Raw genomic sequence first — 15,560 nt, forward strand, 5'->3', positions numbered from 1 at the left:
TCTTTGACACTGATCCTGGAGTCTTTAATATCTTTTGAATGGTTTAGACTGTCCCATCGATCCTTCATGGCAACTTCTTGGCCCTCTGTTGCTTTAAAAAATGTGTTTGCCCCTTTTTGAATGCTTCGCGAAGAAAATCGGGTCATTCTGCGCCTTTCGGGCTTGCTGGGGGCCGCGCGGTGAGGGGCTTTCCACTTTGGCCCATTTCCCATATCCATGCGCGATTAGCGCTAGGCGCTAATCGCGCATGAAAAACTTCCTCAAAATCTAATTCCGGGCTTCCTAGGCTGCGATTTGTGCCTTTCGCACTTTTTGACGATGACGTCAGCATGACATCAGCATGACGTCAAGAGTGGGTCCCAGTACGACGGTGACATGGCAGGATGACGTCAGGAGATGACATCAGCGGTACGGCCGGGTGACGTGGTGGTACGGCGGAGGAGATGATGTAGCGTTACGGTGGCAGCTACGTGGCAAGGACACGGTGGTAGGATGAGGGGAGGTGAGGGATGAGGTGGCGGCAATCGTGGCACAGCAGTGGAGGCGCGAAAGGTGACGCGTGGTAGAACGTAGCGCTGATGTCATGCAGGCGAGGGTGGTAAGCGGTTTCATGGCGCACCGCTTTAGCGCCTAAGTGGTTTGGGAGGAGGGGGCTCCGCCACAGCCGGGAGGGCGACACGTGGCGGGAGTGCGGTGGGAAAACCGCCGATCTCCCAGGCGTTAACCCTTGGCGACTTCGCTGGGGAAAGGACCCGCCCACCGTTGATCTGTGGCGTGCCAGATCCAACGGTTGGCGGCAAAGATGAGGCGGCGGAGGTTTACGGACGGGGCCAGCGAATATTCGAATCTTAATACAGCGCCATGGGGGTCCAAAACCTTGGGTTTGGGGAGTTTTGGGGGTTTTTAACAGGTTTTTAAGGCATCGGAAGGGGTCCGAAAGCCTAGAAAGGTGGATTTGTGCAGTTTGAGGAGGGTTTTAAGGCAAAACAAGGGGTTTATGCGTTGGGAGGGTGAAAATAAGTTAAATAAGATGGTTTTTATACACATGAAAGGAATTTTATGCTGTGTGATGGAGTAATATGCATGAAGAGATAGTTTGAGGGTGGAGATGAGGGTTCTTGCTGAGTTTCAGATAAACTTAGCGATTCCCAATGAACTTATGGTTATGTTTCAACCAGGGGGAGGGGATAAGTATATAGGGGAGCTATTAACATAATTTTAGTAGGGGAAGGGGAACACAGATAGGGATTTACATAATAGAGTCACTAGTTATATGGAAATGACAAGAAAGCGCTAAGTATGTGGATCTTAGGCTATCAAAGGGGGAAAAGTGACTCATAGAGGAAGAATGGAAATCTTTGAGTGAAGTGGATCTTCACCAGGCAAATGATATGGAAAATGATGAAACTAAGGGGAATGAAGCAGATCTTGACCTCTTCAGGGAAATTAGTGAGTGATTTGGGGAAAAGGAAGAAGGGGAGGTTAGAGATGTCCAGTTTGAGTTCCTCCAAACAAAAACTACCTTGTAGCTGTGATCTGAAGTACAATATCACTTTAAAACACAAGACTGATCACATATCAACATTCTGAAACCTCAAAAACTACCTACCCAGCCTACTTACCTAGCATTTTTTCTTCTTTTTGGTTTGGGTGCACTTAGACTTGCAGACCCTGCTTTACAATTTTTCTTTTGACTGCCCTCCTATCTAAATTTATCCTTATTTCTTCCAAGGGCCCAGATTAAGCAATTGGACTCCTTTGTTTCTCTACCTATCTACAAATCTGCCAAGATTAAGCTGTTTGGATAGATATCAATTCTCTATATTCTAAAACAAGAAATTGAAACCTAGGGAAGCCAAGATTAAGCTGTTTGGACTTCCCTTAACAGAACATTCTTAAAAAATGGTTATGTCATCAAAATTGGAATACAGCAGTGGCATTTGGACTGGCACACTTTCATGGCCTCTTCTTTGGCCTTTTTCTGGAAATATGGAGCATTGCAGGATGCAAAGTATGACATATTTGGCATGTAAAACTGTCAATCATGAAAGATGAACACCTGTTGCAACAGGAGGCTAACAGTGGCTCCACTTGGGGATGGCTTTTCCTTGTGAAAAAGCCAAGAAATCAAGTCAGGCTGCCTTGATCTTCTATTGTTGCTGTGGATTGAAAAACTTCTTTATGCTGGCTGTTAAAGTGTGAGACTTTGGAATATGAACAGATCCCGCCTCAACTGAATTACTGTAAACTGCATAGCATCGCCTGCTTTCTTCTGCGTGCTTGATGTTATGTACAGTATTTCTTGAGCATTGTGCCTTTGAAAAACAGAGATCAAAACTGATGTGTTTCCTTTAGCTCTGGTCTAGAAACAGTTGCTGATGTGAAATTAAAAAATGCTCCTCTCTTATTGATATTGTTTGACTGAAGACTGCAAGCTGCCCACTATTTGCTTTTACCATGAATTTATGTGATATGACAGTGCTACTATTGCTGTTTTACCGAGATTAATGCAGAGACAGAGCTTTAAAGAATGGAATACTGGCAATTGGCTGTGTCTTCACAAACATTGCTGCTGCTCCTCTAACACTCAGATTGCTTACACAAAAACTAAAAACAAAGCGCTGATATATACAAATATCAATGTACAAAGAGATATGTACAGAGCTAGATTGTATCCCTTTAAAAGGGATCATGGTAATGTTTCAGCATTCGGCCATTCACAGGGCCTTCTTCAGCTGTGCTGCCCTCTACAGATTTGAGAAAATATGTGTTATTTCCGTGAACAACAGAAATAACGAATGGCCCTTTCCATAAAAAATCAAATTTTGCATGTTTTCCCTTGTCTTCTCTCAGTGAATCCCACCTTAGAACTTTGTCACCAAAATAGAAATCCTCAGCCTTAGCTCTCTTATCTAACATCCTTTTGAGCTTTTCTTGCAAAATCTGAGCTCTGTCATAAACTTGCTCTCTGGTTTGCTGAAGATGAATGGTTTGGTTGATTCTTCGTTGAATGTCGTTTGGTTCAGCTTGGATCTCCTGTAACATTCTGATAGTAGGGATGCCCAAAGATGAAGGAAACCTGGCTTCCATGCCATATACTAGCTCATAAGGGCTCATCCCAATGGATTTCTTTGTTGAAAGTCTGTCTGCCCATAGGGCATTTGTGAGCTTTCTATGCCAGTTCTTCTTGTTTTCTTCTAGCACTTTCTTTATGATATTAATCAGGCTCTTATTAGATGACTCAGCCAAGCCATTCCCTTGGGGGTAATAGGCTGTGGAATGCCCCAAGGTGATGTGAAATTTGTGGCAAAAATTGATCATTTTTTTGGATTTAAAAGCAGCGGCGTTATCAGTAATGATCTTCTAGGGCAGCCAAATCTAGAAAGGATGTTGTACTCAAGGAATTGGATAATGATGGTGTCATTGGCTTGTCTGCATGGGATGGCCTCAACCCACTTGGTGAAATAGTCGGTGGCTGTTAAAATCCATTTGTGCTGGCCTGAGGAAGAGGGATGGATTTCTCCAATGAAGTCAAGACCCCATTGTTGAAAAGGCTTTTCAGTTGAGATGGGTTTAAGGGGCAGGGGCAACAGCTTTCTTTTTCTCTCAAAGATTTGGAATTTGTGACATGAAATGGCAAACTTCTTTACATCTGCAAAAAGAGAGGGCCAATAGAAACCAGCCCTTAGAATTTTATCAGCAGTGGATTTCCAATATAGATGTCCTCCACAGTCACCTGCATGGAATTCTTTCATGACATTGTTAGTTTCGTTCATGATTAAACAATTAAGCAATATGCCTTCATGATTTTTCCAAAATAATGCACCATCTATGACACAAAACTTTGAAGCCTTCATTCTTAAAAATCTTTTCTTAGTTCTGGACAATCCTGGGGGAGCAAACAGGTTTAACAAAACAAAGCATATATTAGCGTACCATGGGGATTACAAAAAGGTTTCACTGATCTGTGGAGTCGCCAGCTCTTGTTCATTGTCCAATTGGTTAATGTCTAAGGCTTGAAAGTTTGTTTCGGACATCAGTTTGGCTAAACCTTGTCCCTTTATGAGCTTGGTTGGTTTTATTTCTATGTCATACTCAAGGATGTTTGCAATCCATTTGCCTCTTTTTCCCTCTAATCCCTCTTGGGTTAATATGTCTTTTATAACAGCATTTGGGACATAAGCAATCACATGTGAATATAAAATGTACACTCGGAAATCTTTGATTGCTTTGACCAGGGCATAGGCCTGCTTCTCCATGATTGGGTATTTCAAAGGGGCATCTCTTAAGGCTCGGGTGAAAAATGCAATTGGCTTTTCAGCTCCCTGATCATCCTTTTGCAAAAGAACAGCAGCTATGGTGTGATCAGATGCAAAATAAAATATGATAAAGTCCCTATCAAATTGTGGACTTGTAAGGACAGGGGCTTGGGTTAAGGCCGATTTTATGCCCTCAAAGGCTTGTTTGGTTTCAAGAGACCATCTTACCTTGGCATCCTTTTTTAACATGTTGCTTAACAGTCTTATCAGCTCAACTAGATTTGGAATAAATCTCCTTAGGAAGTTGATCTTTCCCAGGAATGCTTGCAACTCTTTTATGTTTCTTGGATATGGGATTTGGAGGATGGCTTGGATTCTTTCAGGATCAATTCTAATCCCGTCCTTTGATATGATATGGCCAAGGAGTTTGCCTTCTTCAAGGCCAAAGAGGGATTTTTTGGGGTTCAAGGAAATGCCATATTTCCTGCATGTCATGAATATTTGCCTCAAATGTTTCAGGTGCTCTTGATCATATTTAGAGAAAGGGGTTAGATCATCAAGATATACAACTAGGAAATCATGTATTTCTTTGGCAAATGCAATATCCATTGCCCTTTGAAAGGTGGCACCAGTGTTTTTAAGTCTGAATGGCATCTTCACATACTTAAATGTTCCCCACGATGTGGTAAAGGCTGTCTTGTCTTGGTCATCCGGGTGAACCAGTATTTGATTGAAACCTGAAAAGCCATCTAGCAAAGAAATTCTAGATGATCCCACTACTCTCTACAGAATATGATCCATTTTGGGCAATGGGTAGTGGTCTTTTAGGGAGACTTGGTTTAAATTTCTTAGGTCTACGCATAGCCTAATCTCTCCTGTCTTTTTTCTTGTAGGAACAAGATTGGATACCCATTCATAAAATCTGATGGGTGCTATGATGCCTGCTTCAAACATTCTTTTCACTTCCTTTTCAATCAAAGGGAGAAGCATGGGATTGATTCTCCTCAGTTTCTGTTTGAAGGGCTTTTGGTTTGGTTTTAAGGGAATGGTGTGTTGGATTACTGAGGTGTCATAGGATTTCAAATCCTCAGAACTCCAAGCAAATACATCTTGGAATTCTTTGAACAAATCAACATATTTGGGCTTCTGATCAGGTGGCAAATTCTTAGATAATTTGATCATTTTGGGCTTCTCTACTGTCCCGATGTTATGTTCTTCTATAGCAGCATTTAGGGGTTGCATTTTTGGTTTCTTGGGAACATCATTAGCATCAAACATGTCTTCCAATGGAGTGAGGCCAGCAGGGAGTAAGTTATCTTTCAGATCAACAATCTCGGCCTCTGTTTCGGCTATTTCCTCCCAATGCATTAGTTTCAGTTCTTCTATATTTCTGTTATAAAAAACAGTTGAGTTCAACATTCGTTTGGCCGTTATAGATGTTACAACCTGCTGATTTTCATTCCTTTGCTGTTATTCATCCGTCATAGCATCCATGTCCATGTTAATATTTGAAAACTCATGCTCAAGGGTGAGGAAATTGTTAATCTGGGCATCATTCTCGAACACTTGCCAATCTTTAACATTATTTGGGACAGCGGGCCTGTGTTGTATTTCAGCAGTAAAATGATGATTTGGCTCAAAGGGAAGCTTGCATGTACTAGCAAAAGTGGCTAGGCTGTGTGCATGAATGCTATGCTCTCTTGAAATTTTGGCAAGCTTGGATTCAGTGAATGTATTGAGTATAGGAGTGGCAGTAGTCCTATAGGCCCTCATTCTATTGTCATTGGTAACAAAATTACCTTTCATCTATTGTATGATTAAATCAGAGTCACCTAAAATGGATACTTTTGCAGCTCCTAGAGCTTTGAGCAGTTTAAGACCTAAGAGGAGAGCCTCATACTCTGCCATATTATTAGTGCATTTGAAATTTAGTCTGTAGGCATGGCCTTCTGCATGATTGTTATATGTATTGTGAATCCAGACACCTGCCCCTGCTCCTAACTTGTTGATAGAGCCATCAAACTCTAAATACCATATGATTTCTTGCTTGTGGTTAGTGTTAAGAGTTTCAGTCATTCTTGCAGCGGACATATTTGAATTTTCTGTTTGGGGAGGTTCTTCTTGTAAGCTGGTTGCTTTGATTGTTTTAACAATTTTATCAGTATGGGCAACCGATTCTTCATTGATGTGTGTGTTCATTTCTAAAGCCAACGGCTTGTCATCAATGGGAGGACTTATTTCATCATTAAATAAAATAAAAGAATCCATATCAGAATGGATTGAGTAAATGGGAAAATTTTCAGGCTTGCTCTCACTAGTTACCACATATTTCATCAGTGTTTCTCTATATAGTCTCTTTGGTTGCCCAAAGACAGATATAGTGGCATAAGAGAGGTCTAATTGGAGGGATCCTTGGATTTTTTCTCCCCAAGATCTTGACAATAACATGCCATACTTTGGTGGAATGTCAGCAACCACCACATCCATGAGGATTGTCTTGTTAGGAAATTGGACTAAGGAGACACACAGGTCTTTGATGAGGCCTAAACACTTGAATTGACTTGAGTCAAAGGAGAATAGATCTTTGTAGGGTCTTGTAACATCAAGGTTCAACTTTTCCATTACAGCTTTGGGCATAAGGTTGTGGGAGGCACCTGAGTCAAACATGGCATTGTGCAGGACTTTGTCTTGTATATGTAAACTGACATAAAAGGGCAAGACAAATCCATATGTTGATTTTCCATTAACTTCTGGACCAAACAGCAGCTTAGGTTGATCATCAAGAACATTCACATCGTCCTTTACCTCCGGAATTTGAGGTGACCTTTAAATTTGTTGCCTATACACATCATGTTTGGCTAGTTCGGATAAGGGGATGGATATCTTCAATTTACCTATTTCTGCCTCTAAGTCAAATGATTTTTCAGATTGGGTTTTAGTAATGTGAGAAGCAGGTTTCCCTTTTTCCATTGGAGTATCAGCAACTTGGTCTTGTTTATCAGTGTTATGGGAAGTGTTTGATTGCGGTTTTTCTGTTTTAGGAGGGCTTTTCGGAATGCTGTTCAAATTTTCTTTCGAGGAAGAAGGTGGAAGAGGCTGGTCAATAGAAGGCTGCATTTGTGTTATGTCCTCTACAGTCACTTGATGCGGGTTTGGGACAGGTATATCAACTGGTTCTGTTATGATAGCCTTGCCTTTAGTCTTGTTGGGCTGTTTTCCATCCTTTGGTTTGTTAGGTTTCAGAATGTCAATGGTCCTAGTTCTCAGTTTATATTGTTTGTGGACCTCATACACAACAGTATCATAGCCTTGTTAAAATCAAAAGACTCACCAGACTTAGTCTGAGATTGATTAAATTCATGCTCATCTTGGTCTTGTTGAGTTAGGAAAATTTGTTGCTCAGCCCTCGAATCCAACAGGTTTATGTGAGTGTCCTCTGGGGGTTCACTAGATGTAGATGCTTCCGCATAATTTTCATGAAAAAGGTGGTCTTATATCATGGTCTGGACTAGACCTACCAGCATTTGTTTTCTGTGTTTTCCTAAAATTTGGGTTCCTTATTGTACTGGACTGTTGTCCTTCCCATGATGATTTCCTCTCAACAATTTCTACTCTGTCTCCCAGCCTTTGCATGCCATTGATAATAGCATCAAGTTTCTGATCTAAGGCTGTGGGTTCTTCTTTGAAAGTGGTTCTTCTCTCCATTCTAGCTCTATTTCTTTTGGCAATCAGGTTGGCCTCTATGCTAACAACAACATTTTGCATGTCTGCAAGGGTTTGAGGGGCTCTTTCTTTTAACTGGTAGGCCATATCTAGGTCGAATCCATCAGGGAATTTATACAAGGCAAGGTCAGGTGGAGGTCTCAGGTTCTGTGGTATTGCATTATAGACATTATTGAATCTAGCACAGTAATCTAGGACAGACTCTTGAGGGCCTCTTTTTATTGTATCATACTAAGAAAGTATGTGTAAGGGGTCTTTCTTTTTCTCCCATATGTTGGTAAAGGATTGGTAAAGCTCATCAGGAGTAGTTATGGAATTTGCAGCAAGTGATTTGAACCAAGTTCTTACATCACCTGTTAAACTTTGAACAAAAATTTTCATTCTCACACTATCATCATCTATTTCATAGTTCTCAAAGTAGTCTTGCATCTTCTTTGTATGCTGAAGGGCTGTGCAAGTGCTAGTTCCATCAAAATATGTGATTTTAGTTTGATAATCCTGAGGCATAGCCCCAGGGTTCGCAGGTAATTGCAGGGGTGCATATCTATTGGCCATGTTTACAGGGACGACCGGAACAACAGGGATGAGTGGAACATCTGGGACAATTGGAACAACAGTAGTGGTAATGGTAGTATGTGCAGTGAATGGAGGTGTGGAAGGAGTGCCTTGGGAGTTAGATGATGAACAAGGGGAAGTAGGGGTTGAACGAAATAGGACTTTGATAGGGGTTGGAACACTGCTTGGGCGAACTGCTTGAGGACTATTATCAGCAAAATCTTCTCTTTGTTCTTGCTTCCTAAGAATTTTTGGGATTAAGTTCGGATTTTCAAAAGCAACTGGTGGATTTGGGTCTAGATTTGACCTAGTATAACGAGAATTCTTTTTGGGAGCCAGATTCTGAATTTGTTTTGGTATTTTCTGCGAATGTTTTTAGAATTGGCAAGGAACTGATTAAATTTCAAGGACAGCTATCTGTAGTTTAAACCTAGCATGAAGATTGACTGAAGTAGCATTTATTTACTCCTGTAACTGCAAAGCAAGAACCGTTTCAAAGGCTTCCTGGCGGACATTCAGACTTCATCTGTAGTTTTAAGGAACAGACAACACTGATTTTTGTTCCTCCGAAGTTTTCCAACTTGATTTGTGAAACTAACTGAGGATGTCCCCAGCGGAGTCGCCATTATGTTATCACTCAGGTTGTCCTTCTGGTCGGCTCAAAAGGATACGGCCGAGGTAACCACAGACCAATCTTTGGACTGCAGGTTCTAGCCCACCTGCAATCAGAGAGGGCTCTCTCTTTCGGATTTAGCTTTGTCGATAATGTTTTAAGGCTAGTTATTGAGTTCAAGGGGTTTTGTTTTGTTTTTTGGTGGGAAGGATGATGCTTTCAAGTAAAGAGGCAGGGACATCATGAAAGTTTTAGAACCATTGGGCGTGGAGTCAAGGAGTAGGACTGCTGGTGCGTTTTCTTGGTCACAAGAAGGAATATGGAGCAAGCTAGCTACGTATGAAACAATCATTCAAGGTAAAAGAGATGGATTAAAGGCCAAGGAATGAGGGGCACTTAAGAATCTCTCATTCAGATTAGCAGAAAGAAGACAAATGAGCCCTATCTAGGAGCAGTTAAGAATTCCTAGATAACAGTCATTCATATATGAAAATAGGTCAAACATGAGCCATAACAGAATTCATATTTATGCCTAATTCAAGAGGAAAACATTAAGAAGCCACAAAAACTGAGCATAGAGTGCATCCAAGCAAATTCTAAACCAATCCTTTGTTCTGTGACTTGAGCATATGTGAAATCGAAATAACAGAGGTAAGGAAAACTTATTGATTCATATAGCCACACAAGAATTCCACATTCAATTCTTCAAACCATTAGACACAGAGCAGACAATCATTCCTCCAAAGCTTTTCAGCAATCTTTGATTAAGTAAAACATCTCAGATATCCAGTGGAGTCTCTAATGAGGATTATCAACCAAACAACCCTTTAAACAATACAGAGGGTCGGTATATATAGGGAAAATTATCCAAAAACTAATCTATTATAGCCGACCTAAACAGGTCTGAAAGAAAATGATTACTTTAACCTAATCTTATCCAGAAATAAATGCATGAAAATATCTTTGAGTTGCGTTAAGGGTAGTTGTATCAAAACTGAGTTAATGTCTGTCCTGGGTAGCTCAGTGCAGTCCTCCTGTAATAACTGTGATTTGTCCTTTATCTCCACCTCTAACTTAGTTTTGCTGCTATTTTGCTGGCATTAATGTGCACTAATCCCGACTAGATAGGCTTTTAAATGGCCTTAACTGCTTTGCTGACTTTGATGAAGGTTTTTAATTTTCACCTGATTTGATGTTGCTGAACTGATACTCTTTGCCGCTTCCTGATACTCTTTGACACTGATCCTGGAGTCTTTAATATCTTCTGAATGGTTTAGATTGTCCCATCGATCCTTCATGGCAGCTGCTCGGCCCTCTGTTGCTTTAAAAACTATATTTGCCCCTTTCTGAATGCTTCGCGAAGAAAATCGGGTCATTCTGCGCCTTTCGGGCTTGCTGGGGGCCGCGTGGTGAGGGGCTTTCCACTTTGGCCCATTTCCCGTAGCCATGCGCAATTAGCGCTAGGCGCTAATCGCGCATGAAAAACTGCCTCAGAATCTGATTACGGGCTTCCTAGGTTGCGATTTGCGCCTTTCACACTTTTTGACGATGATGTCAGCATGACGTCAGCAGTGGGTCCCAGTACAGTGGTGACGTGGCAGGATGGCGTCAGCAAATGATGTCAGTGGTACGATCGGGTGACGTGGTGGTACGGCGGTGGAGGTGACATGGCGGTACGGTGGCAGCTACGTGGCAAGGTCACGGTGGCAGGACGAGGGGAGGTGAGGGATGAGGTGGTGGCAATCGTGGCACAGCAGTGGAGGCGCGGAAGGTGACGCATGGTAGAATGTAGCGCTGATGTCATGCAGGCGAGGGTGGTAAGCGGTTTCATGGCGCACTGCTTTAGCGCCTGAGTGGTTTGGGAGGAGGGGACTCTGCCACAGCCGGGAGGGCGACACGTTGCGGGAGTACGGTGGGAAAACTGCCGATCTCCCGGGCATTAACCCTCGGCGGCTTCGCTGGGGAAAGGACCCGCCCACCATTGATTTGCGACGCGCCAGATCTAACGATTGGTGGCAAAGATGAAGCGGCGGAGGTTTAGGGACGGGGCCAGCGAATATTCGAATCTTAATACAGCGTCGCGGGGGTCCAAAACCTTGGGTTTGCGGAGTTTGGGGGGTTTTTAACAGGTTTTTAAGGCATCGGGGTTTTAAACAGGTTTTTAATTTTATGCTGTGTGATGGAGTAATATGCATGAAGAGATAGTTTGAGGGTGGAGATGAGGGTTCTTGCTGAGTTTTAGATAAACTTAGCGATTCCCAATGAACTTATGGTTATGTTTCAACCAGGGGGAGGGGATAAGTATATAGGGGAGCTATTAACATAATTTTAATAGGGGAAGGGTAACACAGATAGGGATTACATAATAGATCAGTTAATAGGAAAGAAAGCGTTAAGTATGTGGATCTTAGGCTATTAAAGGGGGAAAAGTGACTCATAGAGGAAGAATGGAAATCTTTGAGTGAAGCGGATCTTCAGCAGGCAAATGATATGGAAAATGATGAAACTAAGGGGAATGAAGCAGATCTTGACCTCTTCAGGGAAATTAGTGAGTGATTTGGGGGAAAAGGAAGAAGGGGAGGTTAGAGATGTCCAGTTTGAGTTCCTCCAAACAAAAACTACCTTGTACCTGTGATCTGAAGTACAATATCAATTTAAAACACGAGACTGATCACATATCAACATTCTGCAACCTCAAAAACTACCTACCCAGCCTACTTACCTAGCATTTTTTCTTCTTTTTGGTTTGGGTGCACTTAAACTTGCAGACCCTGCTTTACAATTTTTCTTTTGACTGCCCTCCTATCTAAATTTATCCTTATTTCTTCCAAGGGCCCAGATTAAGCAGTTGGACTCCTTTGTTTCTCTACCTATCTACAAATCTGCCAAGATTAAGCTGTTTGGACAGATATCAATTCTCTATATTCTAAAACAAGAAATTGAAACCTAGGGAAGCCAAGATTAAGCTGTTTGGACTTCCCTTAACAGAACATTCTTCAAAAATGGTTAAGTCATCAAAATTGGAATACAACAGTGGCATTTGGACTGGCACACTTTCATGGCCTCTTCTTTGGCCTTTTTCTAGAAATATGGAGCATTGCAGGATGCAAAGTATGACATATTTGGCATGTAAAACTGTCAATCATGAAATATGAACACCTGTTGCAACAGGAGGCTAATAGATGGGCGACTATGCATGGTTGTCGGAGGTATGTATGAACTAGAGAGTCGACTGGAGTTCAGTGGCATCTACAGGTCAGCGGTTAGACATGGGTTGGTAGTTGCACATAATTTTTCGCTTGCATGGAGGTCTGGAGTGTTCTTTTCCATGATAAAACAAAATAAAAAGGTTTTTTTGCTTTTATTGACAAAGTCAATGATTTGGCAATCACATGGGAAAAGTAATTTTGGATTTTAGCGGGGGATGTTATGGCTTTGTCATTTAGTGGGAGGCGATAAGAGGGTTTGGTCACACCACTTTTGTGGCTGGAGTGTTTTCGAGGGGGAGGTCACTCGATGCCACTCATTGGGCACCACATAGCATCAGGACCCAAAAGAAAACTGCCTAGGGTGCTGGAGGCCACCTGATATGTATGACCACCATCAGATTAATGGGGAGCTAATCGCATGGTGATTGGGGTGGGGATTTTGTATGAAGGGAAATGGAGGGGCCTACCCAACTTTAAGCATGGCGAGTTTAATAAAATAGTGGTTTAAGGTGGGGGTTAGATTATTAATTAACTACGGATCAGTTAATTAACTCTTTTAGTCGAGTTGGGGTGTTTTATAAAGTTTATGTTTCAAGCTTTTTGGGTGCGGGGTATTAATACATAGGGATTTGTTATATAACTATACAGGAAGGGTTATTTTGCTTTAGGGAATTAATATATACATAAACGTTAGAAATTAATATGGAAATGGCGGAGAATGGGTTTAGCTCTAAGTGTAATGTATCTAATTCATTTTCTTTTCACATAAACACATTATAACTTAGGCTAAAAGTTTTTTTTGGGTTTTTTGAGAAAAGGGGTCTTTTTCATGGGGGTGATCACTTTTCCAAGGAAAATAGAGTTTTATCCTTTGAAAAAGGGATTTATTAGGGGAAAATGACTTTTCCTTAGGAAAATGGTGTTTTTCTTAGGAAAAGGGATTTGTTTGGGAATATGAGTAAATTAAAGGGGGTGAATGTTTATGAGGGGGTTTCTTGTACTTAGGACCTGTAAGTCATTGGGACGATGGTTCGGTCCCTCCAGAAGTTGGAGAAATGCTCTGAGCCCCTTTGACTTAAAATTTTGGGTACTTAAGACTTTTTATTGGAAATTAGTTAAGTGAAAGGTGTAATGAGTGAGGGAAGTTAATAAATTTGACTTTATGGACTTGATTCATGTCCAATTTTCATCCATACTTAGAACTTTCATCATGAAGGTGATCAATATGCTTTTATCTAACAATCATCACAATTTTGCAACCCTTCTTCTACTTACCCACCTACTCATCCTACCATTTTTACTTCTATTTATTAGGGTGCACTTAAGCTGGAAAACCCTTATCAAAACATTTTCTTTTATTTTACAATAGTAATATAACTAAGTCTAACCTTATTACATCCAAGGACTCAGATTAAAAAATTGAGCTCCTTTTTATTTACTCTACCTATCTACTTATCTACCAAGATTAAATAGTTTGGTCAGATTTTCTTTTCTATCTATACGCATAAAATTGAAAACATGAAGTAGTCAAGTTTAAAAATTTTGACTATCATGGATTGTGGCAAAGGTAACAAGCTACACATAATCATTTATTCTGTATCAAAAGTTACTAGGAGTGGCATTTAAATTTTCTCACTTTCATGGTCTTTTCTTTTCTTGGGGTTCATATTTTTCATCCTTTTTGGCCTTCTTTATTCTTTTTGTCCTTTGATTTTTCTTTTAGGACATACACTTTTTACATTTTTTAATTTTTTGAATATGGAAAACATTTACAGAAAGCAAAGGTATGTACATATTACAGGTTTAATCTCAGCGATTCAAAAATTATGACTCCTATTGGTATAGGAACCTAATAGCTTCAAGATTTGCATTTCAATGCAGAGATTTTGCAACTGCGCATGGATCTGCTGAACCCCCAGATTCAGATCCTGCATCGGTGTTTTATGTAGTCTCATTGCAATCTCCAAGGCCTCTTCCTGAGTTGTTATCTTCTATTGTGATAGTGCAACCCTTAGGTGTGGTAGGAGCGAAGCGACGAACCATTCGCGGTGTTGTCCATCTATTAAGTTCATATTAGCTTCGCGAATTTTACACTTCAACCTTTGATCTAATTCCCAAGGTTTCTCGCCTGGATTCATTGCAATTTCTTTAAACCCCACAATTGAGTATGCCTCAGATTTAGGCCTACTAAGCTCTTTATTCAGCGTAGTCTGGATGTCTGTCTCCCCAACATTTGGGTTATCATTAAAGTACTTGATGTACTGAGTTAGTGCACGATCCTGCAAAGCACTAACCAATGTTTCCTTCTTCATGTGATCATCTGTAACGCCCTGAGCTTCCCATATAGATTTCACAACGAACCAGAACTAGTCTGGGTTGTTACAGGGAAAAGTGTCTGCACAGAACTGCTTATCCCACTAAGGTGTGATAGCTACCTTAGAAACAAACAATGTAAAGCTACTTTCGTTTTTCCTTTATGAAATATAGATGAGAGAAGAACAAAGAAGACCAACCTCTGTCTTGCGCTAATCTCCTAGTTCGATTCCTCTCTCTCTTGATAGTCTTTCGCTACTTGTTCCCTTGCACACCCAGCTTCACAGAGTACCTGTAAGATCATAGTAGCATAGCACTATACAAGAACATGGATCTATAATCATAAACAATCTAGGATCAGATGTAAATTGACCATACAAATGCAGAAAACATAAATGACACAAGAGTATGGAGAAAAACTTGAATAGCTTTTATTGATAAACAAGAAAGAGCCAAGGGAGTTACAACCAGTTGTTCTGACCCAACATCATCCTCTCAGCAAGGATGCCCCTCTTCACCTCATACAAAGCTTAGATCACCCAACAATCTGATGTTGTCTCAAGAAACCAACAACAATTCCTTACAATATGCAAAATTCCAGCCTCTGGATCTCTGGGATGAGGGATCCATATATAGATATCTGTAAGAGAGATGAGTCAACTTGTGATTTGATTAGTGTCTTCCTTCTGATAGTTCTTGCTTCCACTTGGAGATTGATGATCTCTTACTCATCCTTGGTCGAATTCAGAGAGGCAAGTGTCACAGGAGAAGTTTCTGGAAGTTTCCATGCCTCTCCACCTCGCGGAATGACATTGCCATTTGTCACTTCTCGCCCATCGCACCCCATACAAGGGATTTTTGAAATTCAATGAACCCACACAATGTATT

The sequence above is a fragment of the Pinus tabuliformis genome, chromosome 5_1, assembly GCF_031772625.1.
Source record: "Pinus tabuliformis cultivar Carrire ecotype Pingquan chromosome 5_1, CPIR1, whole genome shotgun sequence".
Classification (NCBI taxonomy): Eukaryota; Viridiplantae; Streptophyta; class Pinopsida; order Pinales; family Pinaceae; genus Pinus; species Pinus tabuliformis.